The following is a 20340-nucleotide window of genomic DNA, read 5'->3' on the forward strand; positions in this document are numbered from 1 at the left end:
TGAGAAAACAAAATATAAAATGACGCGATAAAGAAAGTCGTGCCACAGACACGAACAGCCATTGATAGAAATTCGTGCTGGGAAGGACGAAAAAGACATTCGTCTCCAGAGACACGAAAAACAGCGGAAATTCGTGTCATCAAACACGAATAAATTAATCAAAATTTTCGTTACTATAACACGACTTGCCGTGAGACTGGGTTGCGTGAGTATAGTCTTTAATTGCAAAATATTGCAGACAGGTCACTAGGACTATTGTTCAAGACTGACTGATGTTTTGCATCTGTGTTGCTTAGGTACATCTAGATCTGTGGGCCGTGACAGGTCAACTAGTGGTGAGTTGTAACTTTTCATTTTTAGATTATCAAATCAGCATGCAGGTAGCTAACACTATTGATAATGACTGACTGACTGATGTTTTTACATCTGAGTTGCTTAGGTAGGTCTGTGGGCCGTGAAAGGTCAACTAGTTGTGAGTATATTCTTTCATTGCAAAATATTGCAGGCAGGTCACTAGGACTATTATTCATGACTGAATGATGTTTCTGAATCTGCGTTGCTTAGGTACATTGAGGTCTGTGGGCCGTGACAAGTCAACTAGTGGTGAGTTTGGTGCTACAGTATTTACATGAATCATTCAGCACAACATTATTACAAATAACATTTGTTATCTCGGTTATTTACAGATACATTAATAAAGCTAAGTGACATGATGTACAACGCAGCTAGAAGCTAACGTTTACATTATCTAATGTTAGGCTAACGTTACGTTAGAGATGTTAAAGATAACGTTTAAATACGTTGTTGACTTAGTTTAGAACAGATGTAGATATCCTTGTTTATTTTATCCACGTTTAGTTGGTGTTGTGGTCTACGTAATAGCACTTTTGGGAGTACTTCGACTCGGCGCAGTAACACCCTCTTTCTCCCATTATGAGAGTGAGAAGGGGAGCGGACTTTTCAGGCGAGTCGAAGTACTCCCAAAAGTGCTTTTACACCATAAAATATAGTTCCTCTTTTAAATCCACTTAGAAAAGCGCTACGTTTTATTTTGTACCACCAAACTTGCTCACATACTACTCGTCTTAAATAGGAAAGAACGTTGATGTGTTAGGTCACTTCTAACTTTATCTCTGAATGGTACCATTGAATGAATGGGGCTAAGCTAAATGCTATCAAAGCGTCGCAGCGCGCTCCAGCGCTTACGTGCACGCACACAGATGATAGAGGGATGTATCAACAATTCTTAGATAAGGTAATAACACATTTTAATATTGAAAATGAGTAGACTATTCCTTTAATGACTTGTTTAATTGTGTCATTAATGCATTTGGCACAACAGCTGCATTATCCTATAAAATTAATGTAATTTTAAATCCATGAGGTATATAGCCTAAATAATAAAAATGAAAAAGCTATAGCTTATAGTGTGATTTATTTTAATGTTCAATAATGATTTAAAAAATGTTTAGATAAAATTATTAGAGGAATGGATTTTTGCATTAAATTTTACCTCATATGAGCATGCGTGATTCCACGCCCCTGTGAACTCTGGCGAACTTTGCCGTTGTACCAAGAAGATGAATCTAAAAATCTCTACTAATTTAATGTCGAGACGGTCACATTTTAAACCATACATTTTCTACACAAAAGAGGTAAACTGCACATTACCGTACTGGGGTTTGGAAATGTTGTGAGCGTTTCTTACACGTTTTTAATTCCTCAGATAGCAATATGCAACAGCAAAGCTTGTGAGCACGCTCAGACGCTGACGTCTGTTGCTGTGCTGACTGCAGCATCTGCTGCCAGAATAAAGTAATGTAACATTATCAAAACGGCAAAAGAAGTGACAAGGATGCAGCACAGAATTGATCATATTGTGCATATTAAACAGATTAAAAGACAAGTAACAGATTAATGGACGCTCCTTTGATTTTGAGATTGCTTGCAAAATCCATTTGGCTCAAAAAACCAAGGGAGCACGTGCCCCCTCAGTTTGAACGGCATGACGCCTCTGGAGTACTCGATTTTCAACTATGGGGAAGTTTCCCGGACAGGGATTAGACTAGTCCTAGACTAAAATAAATGTAAGAGCTGTTCAAACTAAAAACAACCTGCACTGACATATCTTAAAATACATCAGTGCCCTTTGTTTTGCCTCAAAATGCACACAAGTAATGTTTTTAGTAAGGCATGTTTGTTAAAACTAGTTATATTTCCTGATTAAACTGAGGCCTAGTTCTGGCTTAAGCTAATCCTTGTCCTGGAAATCACCCCTATGTATACTATGTATCTCTGCTGCAAGCTAAACCAAAACAGTAGCGTTTGCATTTTATTTATTATACATGTGGATTTTTTTCTTTGATTGTAGCTGCTGTCATGAAGTGGGATGCAGCTGCAACAGAGGCCCAAATAAAGTCTGCTGCAGCCGATCATCTGAAGCACGCCCCCGCCCTCCAGGAGAGTCAGGGGTGGTGGTTATAAATGAATCTTGACCTTAGTATAACATAATTAACACATTTGGCTGCTGTGTTATAGAGTATTATAGTGGAATAGTGTTAATTTATATTTTTGCTGTTCTGCCTTTTAAGTGTTATTGTGTTCATTTATAACTGTAATATTTTGCCTTTAAAGCTTTTTTGTGTTAATGTGTTAATTTATACTTTACTGTTCTGCCTGTTAAGTTTTGGTCCACCAGAACAACATGGTAATAAAAATATATTTTGAGAATTTAGGTCTGTCTGTCTGCAGTTTCATGACACGACAACCATTAACAATGAGTAACTGGATTTTTCTCAGTGAGAACTAACTCACTGTCACAGTTTTGAAGTAAAAAACATTTAAAGTTGGATTCTTGTGTCAGTATGGTTCTAATACAACTTTTAGTCTGGCTGCCTTTAGATGTCTAACAATCTGAAGCACGTCTTTAATTGACGTCTAAACAATGTCTAGTAAAGACGTATAAAAAACTTTCATTCTGGCTCCTGTGAGGACATCTTCTGGATGTCTAATAATTACGTCTGTAGCACGTCTTTTATTAACGTCTAAACGATGTCCAGTAAAGACGTATAAAAAACTTAATTCTGGCTCCTGTGAGGACGTCTTCTGGATGTCTAATAATTACGTCTGTAGCACGTCTTTTATTAACGTCTAAACGATGTCCAGTAAAGACGTATAAAAAACTTAATTCTGGCTCCTGTGAGGACGTCTTCTGGATGTCTAATAATTACGTCTGTAGCACGTCTTTTATTAACGTCTAAACAATGTCCAGAAAAGACGTATAAAAAACTTTCATTCTGGCTCCTGTGAGGACGTCTTCTGGATGTCTAACAATTACGTCTGTAGCACGTCTTTTATTGACGTCTAAACAATGTCCAGAAAAGACGTATAAAAAACTTCATTCTGGCTCCTGTGAGGACATCTTCTGGGTGTCTAACAATTACGTCTTTTAGACGTGTTCTAGACGACTTTTTGCTAGCTGTTGCCGTCATCCGGCTGTCGGTTCTTGCGGCGCCGCATGAAGTTGAACAAGCCTTATGGCTGGAAAATGGTTGTCGTGACGGGGTTGAGTTCAGAGGGATGTAACTTCATAATAGGGGTGGGCAATAAACCGGTATGATAGTAATTACCGGTATTGTGTCACGCCATGATATGGATTTTGCAAAACCGTTGATACCGGCGTTACATATTTTAAATTATATTTTTGCACTTATCAGGTTTCCCGCGTGGTGTTAAAAAAAACTAACCTTCAGAAAGTTATATCTATGGCTTTAAAACGCCCAGATCTTCATCCTAGGACTTAAATCTAACTTTATGAATGTTATTTTTTAAGACCCCGCGGGAGTTTACCCAAGTCTTAAAAGTCATACCTCCGTTCCCAAGATGCGCTGTCCACAGAAACACAAAACGAAAAGCTCCGATCGCACTTCAATCCATTTTGAATCATCATTTTTTTTAAGAGGATGCACATCATAGTGCACGCAAATCCTGCCAAAGACTATATTTCAGGTGTTGTGATCTGTATACAGCGAGTTTGGCGAGAAACAAGCCCGTGGCTTACCTAAGCATTACCAGGTTCTGAAACATAAGAGGACCCAGAAGCGAACAAAATTAACACTGCTTTATTGAAAATCAACTTAAACAGTTGGACTGTCGAGCCCCAAGGCACCAACAGCGCGTCAACAGTGTTATACATTTAGGAGGCTTTTTTTTACCTCACTGCTTCAAAGTCGTTTAAGGGCTCAGTCACACCAAAAGCGTTTATGGCAGTTGCAGGCGCCTTTTTTGAATGATATTCTATGGGCAGGGCGCGTTTGCGCGCTGTTTATGCGCGCCGAGCGCCTTGCGGTTTTCTGCCGCCTGCCGCGCACGCGTTTTTGAAGGAGCGCTGAGAGCGGAGGAGCGCCTGACGTCATTCGTGTCTTCCATTGTCCAATCGAATGAGGGGAGAGGCGGGCCTTACGTTGTGGCGAGGGAAGTTTACAGTTGCTTTGAAGAACCGGACTCCACTCGCTCACTCTCTCCTGCGTGTTTGTGCTCCTCTTATCCTCAAACAAGGTCAGAGCAAGCACCCTCTTTTTAAAGTTTCTGCTAATATGACAGTTAACAGCAAAAGAGCGCTCACGCTTCAATATTTGATTGACAAGACAGCTGACTCGGTGGTTGCTTAGCAATATGAAAAGCCGCGCTGCACTGCTCTTTTTTAAAAAAGGCAGTGCGTCGCGCCTTGCGTTTGCAAGCGTTTAAAGCGCTTTTGGTGTGACTGAGCCCTAACGGTGTTACTCCCTTTTCACTCAGACCTGCTCTCTCTACTGCGCCCTGCACGCGCTCTCCAGGGGCACGTTCAATCTCACACCGGTGCACAACGTTTTGCTACGGTTTCCGGGTTGAACGACATGTTTCCTGGAAACGGTGTGCAACGGAATGCAACAGGTTTTAGAAGCGTTTTCTCTTGTTTGATGGGTGTGTCAGAAATGTCGGTCCAATCAGCGGCAAGATGTATAAAACCACGTGGTAGTAAAGAGACAGCTCGCTCAATGGGTTCAAGTTGGAATGTTGTCGTTCATTCTGGACGGCAAGGTCAGTGACTATAACATTGAGGGTCTTTTACAGTATTAAACACACATTTATAACGATTTCATCAGGCTTCAGAAACATTTAAAAAAGAACACAAAGAATGGCCTCTCAGCTACCGTAGTTGCAACTCTTACGTCATCACAACAGAGCGTTCAACGCATCACCGTTTCTGTTTAATAAACGTTGTGCAACGTTTTGTCGGGGCTGAACGCAGCCCTGGTAAAAGCGATTGAAGGACGGAAAGCAAGAAATTACCGTAATAAACCATAATTTGGCAAAAAGTGCAATTTATCTTCTTTTAGGAACCATTCCTTTTTTGATAGCGCAAATGGTTGAGGAGTTACGGTTAAATAGCGCTTTCAGAGTGCTTTAGCGGATAACGTAAGCAACGTACCAAACACATTAAAAACAGCCTTTAATGGTAAATTTCGTTTTCTTAATGCAGATTTATTAATTAGAGAAGCTATTAAACAATACATAGTGCATATTTACGCATAAAAACGTATGAGTGGAGTGTTTTTGGCAATGTGAATCTGCTGGTTAATTAAATTAAATGCAATTAAATGCAATAAATACATTTATTAATATAACTAACTTGTATTAATAAACTGCATTCATTAATGCGGTCAGGGATTAATACTTATTTAAAGTGAGATGGTATCTCCCATCAGATGTTCATATTAACAACAAAAAGAAAATCTTGTTCTTTGTATATTAATAAATCAAACAGACAAAAGATATACACAGCACACAGCTTTAAAGTTGTTGGATGTAGCGTAAAGCATTGTAATATGGCACATAGCCTACCAGCAAATGATCATACCAATTTCCATACTTTCATACTTCCCATATTAGTGACAATATGCATAAGAAGATGAGTCCACCCATCCACACAATGGCACTTTTAAAGGAAAAAATGGGAAAAGATAAAAAAAACATGTTTATGTCCAATCCCTCACTTATTAGTAACATAAGGTTAAAAAATAAAAATTTTGTCCGTAATTTAAATAAGGTTTACTACAGTGTGAATCCAAAATGTTTTATCTCATAAGGCAACATACCGTAATACCGTTATACCGGCTGGAGAGTGAAAAATACCTTGATATGAATTTTTGCTCATACCGCCCACCCCTACTTCATAACTTGTTTTCTATCAAATATCTTGCATTTTATTTTTTAATTTCAAAAGCATAGAAGTATTAGAACACAAATAAATGCTTGCATTATTGCCGAAAAATATAGACACTGTGCACATTTTATTAATTATTTTCCAAGTACAAATTCAGCGAAGAACCTTAGGGACGTGACAAAATGCTTGCTGTAAGAAGACATAAATCAATTTTTCTTAATTATAAAAATTAATTAAATGCAATAGTTATTTGTATTCATTATAAAGGACATACCAAAGTATCGTGAAAACAATCTAAGGGGACTGAAATATTACCGAATCCCAGATACAACCACTGACTCCGCTGCACACCCCTTTTAAAGAGTGATAAGCATTTGGAAATAATTATTGTGTTCGGTTTGTAATTTGCAGACGACATTTGTACATTTCCAAGGCTAAATGTCAAACGTCAAATATGGAACCAACTGTTCTGACCATTTGCCCTCGCATTTAAATTCACAAACTTCATCAAACTTTTACAGCAAAATAACAAAAAACAATAAATACTGTTGATATCTATTGTCTTATATGATTAAAAGCATGCACTAAATTGTGAAGCTGTTCTCAGGCGTACAAACAGAGCACATGTTGAACAAAATAACGTTTGTTTGTTACATACAAACACGTTGTTTAAATATTCCACATCTTAAAGTATTATTTAATTATTAATGTTATCTTATTAATAACATAATAGTATTACTAATAGGCTTTTATTGCCGCTATATTCGCTGGATATTTTATACAACATAATATACAATACATACCATAAACAGAGACGTGATCTATGAATGTGTTCCAGACTGGGTACAAACGTGTGTCCCAAACAGCTTCCTAACTTCCTAGCGCGTAATTGAGTCTTCTCAATATGCTTCCTCGCCTCCTCGCTATACGTCCTATCTACGACCCGAAAACCGATCAAGCGCCGCAATGTAGGTCAGACATTCTTCGACCGTTTCTCAAACGGAAGGATGCATATCCTCCGGATGTGGCATTTGCAATGTGTTTACGGCATCCATGGTTTATATACTGAAACTAGACAGTCTTTATGACCTATGCAGCCTACAAATGCGAACTCTGGAGGATGCAGCGTCCCTTTTGAGAAACGGCCTTCGTCTCCGCCGTCCTCGTATCTTTCCTCTCTTACATCATAGGTGGGTGGAGCTAAAGTGGAGCAAAGATACGAGAGCTGTGTCCGAAACCACTCCCTCGTTCACTCGTTCGCTATTCCTTATATAGCAAATGACAATTGAGTCCACTATATGGGGAAGAAGGTAATGAAAATGACACTGACGAAAATACCATGCGTCAGAGAGCGGTCAAAGAGGGGGTGCTTCTCAATTCTTATTTGTGCGTCCTCATTTCCTTACCTTGCTTCTGTTCCTTACGTTAGCAAATTATCAAGAGCATTAAAACCCCAAAATATTTAATATTTTAATATTTATGTTGTTCCTACTACATTAAAATAAAGAAATTCTTAAAAGTGCTGTAAAATTAATATTTAATATTTATGTATAGACCACCGATCATATTGTGTCTATACCACTGATCATTTATATAGATCGGTGGTCTATAAATATTAAATATTCAGTCTGAAACAAGTCTACATTTACAATAATTTAATGATTTTTTATTGAATACAAAAGTATATAAACAACAAAGGCAAATATACATTTACTGTGTAGATACAATTTACAGACTCAACATAGTATAGTATAACTAATAAATTATTAGAAAAAAATAAGAAAATAAATAGATAGAACTCTAAAATTATAATTTACATGAATTTAAATAGAGATTTAAAGAAAGGGAAAATAAATTAAATAAAAGTAAATATAGGGGCAGTATCACAATAAATCAAATTATGTCAAAAGATAAAGCAGCTTCATAGCACTCTGACCTCTCATCTTGTTAAGGGCTTTGGAAAAACATTTCAAGTCATTTGTAATATATTAAGTAATGGGTGGGGGGGTTAAATAATCTACATTTATGAATGAAGGGGGGCATTGCCTTCCCAGATTTTCCTTCTGCCCCCCCCCCAAAAAAAAAATGTCCAGCCAACCATAAGTCTCTTTAAACAAAAATATCTTCTGTTGGCAAACACTAGTTGCTACAGCTCCCGCCCACTATTGTCTAATTACCTTATTCAAACTTTGAAGGTCTCTTCAGCAGTATTTAACTCACAGGAAAAATACTACTATTCTCTATGATGGTAACTAAAAAAATCTTTAAAATATATATCAGAAGCAATTCAACTTAGTATTACATAAACATAATAACACAAGACATATTAAAATATAACTTGTTTATAGTAAAACATGCCCAAAATAGCCCCTTATCCTTTCTTAGACTCATCTCATTAAAATCTATAGACTTTTAAGTTTAGGAGGAACTGTCACTCCGCAAGGTCATCGTAAGGTAAAACGTTGTATTTTATAATTTTGCATTGTGTTATAATATCGAACTTGCTGTGTTATGAACAAAGCATGATTTGTCTTTGGTTTTGTCGCAACTCACACTTACAGTATTTTAGGGCTTATGATTTTGTCTGGTGCTGTTACAGGATAACCTTTGACGAATTTGCCATGCATGTCAAATTTCTTTCATGATGTTTCAATATAGATTATTTAAAGGTGCAGTTTGTAACTTTTAGGAGGATCCCTTGACAGAAATGCAATATAATCTACATAACTATATTATCCGTGGTGTATAAAGACCTTACATAATGAACTGTATTGTTTTTATTTTCTTAGTATGAGCCGTTTTTATCTCCATACACTAGGGTGACCAGATGAGATTGGCTGAAATTCGGGACGGGGGTCTGACATGACGGGGGGGGGGGGGGGGGGGTGTTCATCTAATAATAGTGTAGTTTATTTATTTTATTTTATAATAAAATAATGAATTTCAAATACTTTATAGTTTACTTTATTTTACTTAATAATAAAAGATAATTAATTTTAAACTGAAGTTACTGAACCAATCATATTTTTATTAATATAAGTACATACATTTATATAATACGTATAGAAGTATTTTTTAACACAGTGAGTGCCTCGCCACCAACCTGACTCCTTCACGCGAGTGACGCGACTGACTGTCACTGCCAGCACTTTCAACTGTCCTCGTGGTTGCTGCAACTTTCGATCTACTCTATAAAACAAAAAGGCGACAAAAAGGTCCTATTGTCTTTATGATTAAGAGGGGCTGGACACACCAAAACTTTTAAACGCGGCTGAAAAGCCTTGAGGACGCGAATGCCAGCTGTTTTTCAGCCGAGCGCTTTGGTAGCTGTGATACTTCAGCTGTGAGCCGGTTGGTTGCTGTGGTAATGTCCCGCCCCTCCTCCACTGTAATTGGACGGCCCTGTGAGAACTGACATTGACGAGCGGACTTGGAGCGTTTCACTCAAAGTTTAATATTTTTGAACCCCGAGCGCCGGGTTTTAGCACGGAAAAACCCAGCTAGCTGCTTGCTTATTTGAAAAACGCAGAGTTTCCATTGGAATCAATTGAAAACATGCGCCGGCCGCAGGCATAACAGCTTTGGTGTGTCCAGCCCCAGCTTCAGGATAATTTTCGGGACAATAAGAGCAGGATTCGGGATTCGGGACAGCAGCTTAGATTTCGGGACTGTCCCGAATTTTTCGGGACTTCTGGTCACCCTACCATACACGCGGGTCCCCTAACATGGAAGTCGCCATTTTGTGCTGCCATGTTTGTACAGTAGCCCTAAACAGACAAACTGCTCTACAGACCGTGTTTTGTCAATACTGTATTTTGTCTTAGACAAAAACAAGTTTTTCTTTTATGGCTACCATAGCTTCTCTATGCATTTCGGTGAACAGTGGACTGAGCCTTTGGTTGCAATTTACAATCTCACTGCTAGATGCCGCTAAAATCTACACACTGCACCTTTAATGCGTTGTGCTTTGTTGTGATATTTGATGGTTGGTGCAGCAGCATGTAACATTTATGTATACATACATCTTACGACCAACAAGACAAAACATAAATGGACCAACAAAGATTAGAGAAATAATAAGATAGTAGCCTAATTCTAATAGTGACAATAAGTCATGATAGAAAATAAAATTATAAAAGAATTATTGATAGGGTCAAGAATTAATGAAAATATAGCTTATCATACATCACATTGAAAAGGCATTCACAGAATAAAACTATACAATAACAGCCTCATGCAAAGCATTCTGGGAATCAGAAATCATCATCAAACTTTTTCTGTTTTTTGCTTCAGATTTTGTTTCCCAGAATGTTTTGCTTGATGCTGTTTTTCTAGTTTTATTCGGTAAAGACAAAGACTTGTAAATGTTTAATGTTCATTTAACTTTGAACAAAATGTTGTCAGTAAAAAACATAAATTTAAATTTACGGTAAATTACCGGCAACCCAGCTGCAATTTCTACGGAATTTTTTACAGTGTACAGCTTTGCATTCATATCACCTGCTTGCCTGATTTCATTAACTGTGACTAAATGTGTTAAACTACATTAAGTTTAATCATTAACATTATAAATCATTATAAATGTAATCACTTTTGCAGTGCATCTACTTTAATTTAAACGTGCAAAAGGACATATAAATGGCACTTTGTTTTAAGACATATGCAAAATAATATTGGATTAAAACATCCATCATTTTAGTGTATGAATAATTTTAGTAGAGAAATGGCTGCCCACCCAAAAATCCTGACTGTCCCCCCAGTCCAGCAATCCTAGTACCAGTGACTGTGTCATATGGTTTTCAAGTACCGCAAGAGCGATTCAAGATCAGCCGCCTGAGTTAGCAAGCGCAGTTCGCGAAGAGGAGCTGCACGGGCTGTAATGACGTCACAGCTGTTTCATGATTGGTCGGATTCACCACATGACAACAATCACGTGTATTTCATGTTTATTTTCACACCCTCAGTTCCAAGAATGCTCACAAATCTGTATTTTTATAACAGTTAAAGCAATTTTCATGTAGTTGCGATATTATATTGTGTCATCTTCATCAAAATAAAATGGATAAAAAACGTAGACCCCACTACATTGGTATTTAAATAATATGCTTATGTTGAACTTTATTCTTGTAAAAACAGATGCTGTAAGCCTCTTCAGTTCCAATATGCTCATACACGGACATTCAAAACAGTATAATTCACTTTTTATGTTGTTTACATCTTACAAATCATGTTTACTGCGATAAAGCAAGCAAACGGCACGTGATCAGCCATGCCTGACATAAATGCAGCAAACTACGGGAACTACGGTGTGTCCGACTTCACGTCTCCGTTTTCAGCTCCTCCCCGCCTGCACACGGCTGATCTCGCCGATCGGTTATATCCAGCCACAGCCGATGTCGAACACACCTAATACAAACACATGTAACACAGAGTAGTGATGGAAGAAACAAAGCTTTTTGAAGCTTCGAATCAATTGAACCAGTTGCTTCGCAAATTGATTCAGTTTTTCAAAGAGTTCGAAACACCATACACGCTGGCGACACCTGCTAGTCAAAGTAGTGTAAAAGCAACAAGATCTGTCAAAACATTTTACAATTTTTACAAAGTAATAGCATGATTTTTCTTAAACTTTGTTTTTAATAAAAATACATTATTTAACTTAATTAAGACATAATTAAAAGTGTATTCTGCGTTTTTAGTTGTATTTATGGTAAACAAATCATTAAAAACGAACTCCCTTTATAATTATGCACATTTTTGTTATTAAATCTGTCTATAAGCAAAAAGTATACAAAATTGTAGTGTTATTAGTCAGAAGGATGAATGTTTTTTATAATAAAACTGACCCGAGTCCACTACACTGGTCATTTGTGATCAACTCCCCCTAGTGGTGAATCGTCGGATTTTCTAAAAGTTTCGAAACAGTTATGACTTAATGAAGCCTCGTTTGCTAAAATCACGTGACTTTGGTCAGTTTGAAAAAAGCTCCGAACCAATGATTCGAAACAAAAGATTCGTAAATGTTTCGAAGCCTCATGAAGCGTGCTTCGAAATCGGCCATCACTAAAGCCCGATTTATAGTCGTGCGTAAGTTCTACGGTGTAGGCTATCCGTAACCTGTGTGTAGCTCTGCGTAGCCTGACGTGCACTTCGCAAAATTTTTAACAGCCCGTCAGTTCTACACGGACCGCAAGCACTGTGATTGGTCCACCAGAACCCCTCCCATCAGGTAAAAAAAACGGTGTCATAGGTATTTCTGTTTGCAATGGTGAAAACAACGATGAGCCAAGTTGAGGAGTGATTTAACTCAAACTGCAACAAAAGTCGCTGTTTATTTACTCCCATCATTGCTGGTCTTCTCAAATCATCCACAACAAGTTGCTGTTTCTTCTTTGTTTGTGGGTTAACTTGCCAAGCTTCTTCTTCTTTGACGGTCGTACTGTTACTGTGGTTACACGCGTGGTTACTGCCTACCAGCGGTTGGCACGTGTGTTTGCACGTCGACGCGGACGACGACGCAAAAGTATAAATGAAAACCGACGCGGAACCTACGCCGTCGCGGCTATGCCGTAGGACCTATGCACACCTATAACGAGCCCTTAACACAGGGCCATTTAACCGTTACACTTCTTTACATAGAAACATTTTAACCATTTAAGTTTTAACAAAATATTCATGCTTTCAAATGCAATTACATTCAAACCACCTTATTCATGGGATTTAACAGTGTCTGCTTTTTTAATACAATGGGCTTTGTGCCTCCAAATAAATGTAGTGGAGGACTTTTATTATGCTTTTATTTTCATATTATTATGTTTTATTTTTCATCCTATTTTTCATTTTTTAATTACAATCATAAGCTCATAAATTGTGATTCATATGGAGATCATGTTTTTCTGCTAACGTACAGAATTATGCTCTTTCTGTCTTTTCAGCAAGTACAATGTCCAAGGACTTAAACATCATGTACCATCATGTGCTGTCCTATATGATGTTTTACTGTTTATGTTCTTAATCACTGACAAACTGAAGGTTATCTTCTAGATGACGTAGAAACGGATGATTGTACGTGTTTCAGCATCTTACTATAAATGTGTGTTCAACCTTGTAATCGGGGCTCTTGGGTTTAGACTTCTAGCACCAGGGAGTGAGACCCTATTCTGCAGAATATATAAAATTCAGACAAAGAAAATTCTGACGACAGTGTGTCTGTGTGATCCTTGACTTTCACTCTTAGTGAGTATTATTTGATCCGGCTAAAATTCCACGACAATAATGGCGACAAGGATGCGATTCCAAAGCTGAGGACTCCAGAAGGTTTGGGAGAGACTGACTGATCACCCCTGAGACAAGAGGTCTCGGGCTCCGTACCCCATTTCTGGAGTCAAAGCTGACGGAATCCTGGAAAGAATCGTTGTGGTGGCATCTGAATAGATAATACGGTAAGCATTTTTCATTCGTGACCATGGGTCAGGGTAATTCGAAAGAGAGTAAAAGTCAATGGATCTGGAAAATGGTGTGTATACTCGAGTGATCAAATCAAAGGGCACGGGGGCGTTGGAAAGCGTAAAATCTGGGAGAAAAGGTATGATTTTCCTCCTAAAAGAACACTGAGTGTAAAAGCACTTACTTTATTAAGGGAAAAAAACATTGCGGATGGCAGAGAAATGAGAGCACAGAGTAAGATAAAGACCAAGGACGAACTGACTCAGACTAAGTCACACCAGTCATCAGTCATCAGATTCATTACATGATGAACCTAACTTTCTGTTTTTTCCTCCTCCATATGCACCTGCACGTACCCCACCTGGGGTACATTTCTCTAATACAAAGGTACCTCTTCTAGACGATGATCTCCAACCCCCTCCAAGAAGACTCCCACAACCACCCGCACAAGAACTACCACCTGAGCTAAACTCACCAATCCTCCTCGACAGCACTTTGGAAGAGGAAGAGGAGGAAGTTCAGATAAAAACATCAACACAGGAGAGGTAACATCCTGGGAATCCTACCTAAAGCAAATGTTCCTCGGGGGACTTCAGCCTGAAATTCCAACGAAGGTGAAGCAAACCTGCATCGGATGGGAATCAGGAAAGCTGAGTGAGGTCATTACACATTCTCTACATGCTGAACGCCTGCATGACGAAGAAAAACGAAAGAAGCAGAGAAAGGCCGATCAACAACTACCTTCAGCTTTTGTCAAGATAGGCAAATGGGGCCAGCAACGGCGTAATCAGCACAGTTTCCCTTCACAAGGACAAAGTTTCCAGGAAAACTGGCAGCAGAAAGAACGAGAGAAGAGGAGAGGAAAGCAGTGGCCGGAAAATCCAAAAGAAAAAGTTTGCTGGTATTCCGGACTGAAAGAACACTTGAAAAACCAATGTTTCCATTTCCTGAAATATCAAGAGACACCGGAATCCCAAGCGGGCGCGGGAAACTTTGCGGGGTGTAAAGAAAAAGGGGACTGAAGCCAGGAGGGGGAAAGAGAGAATCAGACGGAAGGGGGTAAGTCCAATCTTGTTTTTTCTGCAGTTCAAATGCCATATTATCTGCTTGCAAACTCTGTTTTTTCTGATGTGTGTGTGATAGGGAAAGGAATGCTCTATGGAATGAAGAACTTGCTTTGCTTGATGTTGATCGGGAGGCATACTCTAAACTGCCTCTCGAAGAAATAATGGTTGAGGGACAGGCATTGTTGTTTATGGTAGACTCTGGCGCGACTCACTCTGTCATACGCAAAGATGAATTCCCATTTGTCACCTTGAGTGGGCAGTTTAACTCATCTATGAGGTCTACGAGGCACATAGTGAGGGAAGAATTTACTGCTCCACTCTGTTGTATGCATGACGGTAACGAGTTTATGCATATGTTCTTTTTATCTGATGCGTGTCCGGTAAACCTCATGGGGAGGGATTTGATGTTTAAAATGAATGCTAGCACCTTATGTAACAACCGAGGCCTGAATATTTCTTGTTGGGATCCCAGAATGTCGTCTATGTGTGTGTCTCTGTTATATGTGTATGAATGGGCCTTTCAGAGTGAAGAGTTGCATGATGAATGGAAGATAAGATTGCCACAAGCCAGCGAGGTCATTCCAGCTGATAACATGCATTGCACAGCTCATGTTGTTGACATAACAAAGAGAGAGTGGGAAGAGAAGTGGTTTTCTGTAAAAACAGAGGGTTTAACTGTAACCCATATATGCTGGAATGACTCATGGTGTGTGGCACTCATTCAAATTGACAGAAAAGCAAGAACAAATTTTTGATGCTGAAAATTCGTTACCCCATGTTTCCATTGCAAAAAATACCAGTCAGCCATGGGAAAAAGCTGGTTAATTTGCAAAGGCCTGTAGCGAGGCTGTTGATTGGGAAATGTTGTCAGATAACGTGCAGTTCTCAGAGCAGATAACAGCGCACAGGAGAAGTTGTGTTTCTTTTTTCATTGCTGAGAGAGAGAGAGTTGTAATACAGAAAGCTGTTTCTGCACATTTCAAATTTACAAAACATTTTGCCAGCACACATGACGTGTGCTAGTATTGATTTACCGCAACAAGTTCTTGACAAAGTACCTGATTACCTGTGGGCTAAAGATAAATATGATGTGGGTTTGATTAAAGGGTGTGAACCAGTAGTTATCACCCCAAAGAGTGACTACAGACCATGTAAACCCCAATACCCTCTGAAAAGGGAGGCGCTTGAGGGAATAAGGCCACTATTTCAGGCCTTATTGGAAAGAGGGATAATTGTTCCCTGCCCACACTCACCTGTAAGAACACCCATTTTTTATATACAAACGGTCAGAGAAGCAGGTCAGCCCACAGAGTGGAGGTTTGTTCAAGATCTCCAATTTTGATAATTTAAGTTTGGTAATTTTTTCTATTTTGCTATTCTATAAAAGTTTGCACTTTCAAATGAGTAGTGTGTGTTGTCTAAGCTGTGAAGATTTTACTTTCTGCTATTAAGTTATATGTTTGGTAATAAAAAATTAAACTGGCAAAAACAAACGTCAGGGTGGGGGGCATTATAAAGGAATTATGCTTAGGGCACCAAAATGGCTAGCAGCGTCACTGGTTGAAAGACATTATTCCCAGATGGGGAATCCCAAACAAAATTACCAGTGATAATGGAGCACACTTCACTGCTCAGGTGGTGAAAGATGTGGGTACATTTTTGCAAATCAATTTGACCAATCACTGCGCCTACCACCCACATAGTGGAGCTGCAGTGGAACAAGAGAATGGCACCATCAAGTCTAAACTTAAACTTGAATTGGGTTCAGTGCTTACCACTGGTACTCATGTACATGAGAATGAGGGTCAGAGACCGAACAAAATTGTCCCCTTTTGAAATACTTTTTGGAAGACCCCCACATATGGGGTGGGAACCACACAGGGCGACAGGTGATACCCTTCAAAATGAAAATGACATGTTGCAGTATTGTATTTCTATGTCTTCTATCTTTCAAAATATCTCAAAACAGGTTAAAGCAGCACTACCACGCCTCACAGAGGGACCTTTGCACAACATCAAACCAGGAGATTTCGTGTTGGTGAAAAACCTGAGGAGGAAATCCTGGAAGGCGAGACGGTGGGAGGGGCCATTTCAGGTTCTGCTGATGACCCACACCTGTGAGACCCCACATTAATTTAGACACTAAGATAATTTCATTCGAACAAGAAAGCAGGATAGCTTGGCACGACTGCACCGTGTGGTTCTACCAAACCCGAACCTACAGAGGAAATTAATCAACAAGGGCTCACGACCCCAACTCTAACGGTGCTCCAGGGCTCACGACCCCAACTCTAACTGTGCTCAATCCAAAATCATCAAGGGCTCATGACCCCAACTCTAACTGTGCTCAATTTCTTCAAGAAAACGAACTATTTTTCTTCTTTCAAAAATGAGGTTCATGATCATCCTGTGTGTGCATTTTTGCTTTTGCAACTGCACAGAACTATATGTACACTATGGTTAAGGGTAATAACCAGAGCTACGTAACGATGACAGTAAATGAAGTTATGAATAAATCATAAAAAGGGAGGAGTGTAGTGGAGGACTTTTATTATGCTTTTATTTTCATATTATTATGTTTTATTTTTCATCCTATTTTTCATTTTTTAATTACAATCATAAGCTCATAAATTGTGATTCATATGGAGATCATGTTTTTCTGCTAACGTACCGAATTATGCTCTTTCTGTCTTTTCAGCAAGTACAATGTCCAATGACTTAAACATCATGTACCATCATGTGCTGTCCTATATGATGTTTTACTGTTTATGTTCTTGATCACTGACAAACTGAAGGTTATCTTCTAGATGACGTAGAAACGGATGATTGTACATGTTTCAGCATCTTACTATAAATGTGTGTTCAACCTTGTAATCGGGGCTCTTGGGTTTAGACTTCTAGCACCAGGGAGTGAGAGCCTATTCTGCAGAATATATAAAATTCAGACAAAGAAAATTCTGTCGACAGTGTGTCTGTGTGATCCTTGACTTTCATTCTTAGTGAGTATTATTTGATGCGGCTAAAATTCCACGACATAAAGGTATTCTTTTTTTGGGAACATATTTTAATAAAATCCGGGGAGGGGGGGGGGGCAAAGAAAGAGCCGGATGTTAAAAAATGTATTGAAATGTTGAAAATAATATGAACTAAGATTGATAAATGCTGTAGAAGTAGTAATTATTCTTAGTTTATGTTAACTAAGGAAGTTTACTAATGAGCCTTATTGTAAAGTGTTACCAGCAAATTTATATGTAAGGAAAAGTACAAGCCAGACTCCCAGGAACAATGCATCAAAGAGGAGGCTAAATGGGAAGCCCGGACAGCCCACCCTCCATGGACAGTAGAAGATGAGGAATTCATCAACATGATGGAAACAATAGATAAATGACCAAAAAAAGACTAAAATTGCAAATTTAGTGGACCAAATGTACCTAGCTGAAAAGGTCAGATACAAAAACAGACGGTCTGTGGCCCGCAAAGTAACCATTGGCATAGACATCTGGGCTAAAAGGGGCTCACAGCCTCCTTCCTTGCGGTCAGTGCTTGCTATTTCAATGTTCAGGACAGTAAACTTAAAGCAAATGGTTAAACCACACACAGCTCATTCTATTGTTACTCTTGTGGAAGAGTGCACAGAAGAATAGGGGGTCCCAAAGGAAAAAATTCTCATGATTATAACCATCTCATGATAGTTTCTGCATTTCGCCATGAAGAAGACGACACCAGTTGAGAACAATTCCCAGGATAGTGATGATGATGAAGAGGCAGACGAAAGGTCAGTCTGTGAATGGCGTTTGTTATTATTCACTCTAAAAACAAACGGTGCTATATAGCACCAAAAGTGGTTCTTTGCTCGTAATCATAGAAGAACCGTTTTTAGTGCCATATAGCACGGGTGAAGCACCGGTGAAGCACCTGTGTAGAACCATATAGTGCTATGTAGAACCATATGTGGTGCTATAGTGGTGCTATATGGCACCTATATGGTTCTACACAGGTGCTTCACCGGTGCTATATGGCACTAAAAACGGTTCTTCTATGGTTACGATTCAAATCAACAGTTTTGGTGCTATATAGCACCGTTTGTTTTTTTAGAGTGTAGAGAGCTTATTCATTGTAATAGATATTTGATATTGAATCTAAAAATAATCTGAAATATGTTTACTTAATTAATTTCATGTAATGTACTATTGTATAGATTAATAGTGTCATGATCCGCACACACACAAAGGGGTAAGATCCAATTGCAGTGTTATTAGGGTAAATTGCAGGGCCGGCGCTACCTATAGGCAGAGTATGCAAATGCCTAGGGCCTCAAGCTTTGAGGGGGGGCCTCGATAACTGCTAAGTCCATGTGCGCTAGTCTGCCAATCACTACTGACAGCAATAAATAAAGTTTTAAGGTGAGTTCGACTTTATGCAACGCCGCCACCGCAGGAACCGCATGCGGATGACATCAACGTAACGCGAGAACGATTGATAAGCAGACTCCTCTGTATGATTTCTTGATTCGCTCTCGCGGTGATTTGAAGCCGGTCGCAAATATATCCTTCAGTGGTATCACCAGGGGTTAAATTGGGATTTGTTATGTGGGGGGGGCTCTGCAGGGAGGGTACTTTAAGGGGTAACATGTTTAATACTGATGACAGCAAAGCTACTGGTGTGTTTTAATGACATTCTGGACCTCTGATAGGATTTGATAAGTTTCAACTTTAAATCTGTGCCAGAGATTGACCACAAATATTTTATAAAGAGTGTCTGAATTTTAAATTATGCAAATCTATGAGTTTGACACCCTATATCCATTTGTTGCACATGTCATTATGCACAATTGATCAAACTTTAAATGAAGTAAAAGGAATCAACCTCCTTGAATAATTCTATAAGATAGGCTACCCAAAAAGATTAAATTAACAAGAAAAGGTACAACACACAGTACTGTATCATCAACATGTCTAATAAATTAGCAATAGAGATTCCCTATGCTGGTCAGCAACTAAAACAATCGTAAGGTTTGATTTGTGTAATCAAAATACATAAATGTATTAAACTATACAATGAGTTATATGAAGTGTTATCCAGTTAACATACTGTAATTAGATGAGTGACATACATACTTTAGTCCATAACACGTTTCTAGTCTTCTATTAAGTGGGCACCATTATTACCCCCCCCTCTCTCACTCTCTCTCTCTCTCTCTCTCTCTCTCTCTCTCTCTCTCTCTCTCTCTCTCTCTCTCTCTCTCTCTCTTTCTCTCTCTCTCACACACGCTCTCTCTCTCTCTCACACGCTCTCTCTCTCTCTCTCTCTCTCTCTCTCTCTCTCTCTCTCTCTCTCTCTCTCTCTCTCTCTCTCTCTCTCTCTCTCGTCTCTACAATGTCAAATGATCCTGTGTGAAAGCGCGTTCTTGAAGTTCCTGAGTTTTTTCGCTCGAGTTGCATAACTTGCGCGAAGACGCATTTAAAAGGAAAAGCGCGTGTTTCCGCGGCAAGTGCGCCGCCCAATTCGCGTCATTTGCATCGCCCCGTGCCAGGACGCGTCTGATTGCGTCTTTGCATTGACTTTGTATGTAATCTACTCGCGCAAATCGTTGATCTTGCGTTGGTGAGTATACCCCATAAT

At 38.9% G+C, this 20340-nt stretch overlaps 1 protein-coding gene across 6 annotated transcripts in view; it reads right to left on the reverse strand.

Moving 5' to 3' along the window:
• Nucleotides 1–20340, reverse strand: part of LOC129425527 (NXPE family member 3-like) — a 133826-nt gene that overhangs the window by 89246 nt on the left and 24240 nt on the right. For 2 of the 6 annotated variants that reach the window (XM_055181524.2, XM_073863974.1), the window contains exon 1: nucleotides 7009–7376. The exons of 2 other annotated variants lie outside the window; for them this stretch is intronic. The gene's annotated coding sequence lies outside the window, so the exon portion shown is untranslated. Of the gene's footprint in view, nucleotides 1–7008; nucleotides 7377–20340 lie in introns of those variants that run through there. 2 more of the 6 variants (XM_073863978.1, XM_073863979.1) reach the window with 2 other exon arrangements.

The sequence above is a fragment of the Misgurnus anguillicaudatus genome, chromosome 25 (assembly GCF_027580225.2).
Source record: "Misgurnus anguillicaudatus chromosome 25, ASM2758022v2, whole genome shotgun sequence".
Classification (NCBI taxonomy): Eukaryota; Metazoa; Chordata; class Actinopteri; order Cypriniformes; family Cobitidae; genus Misgurnus; species Misgurnus anguillicaudatus.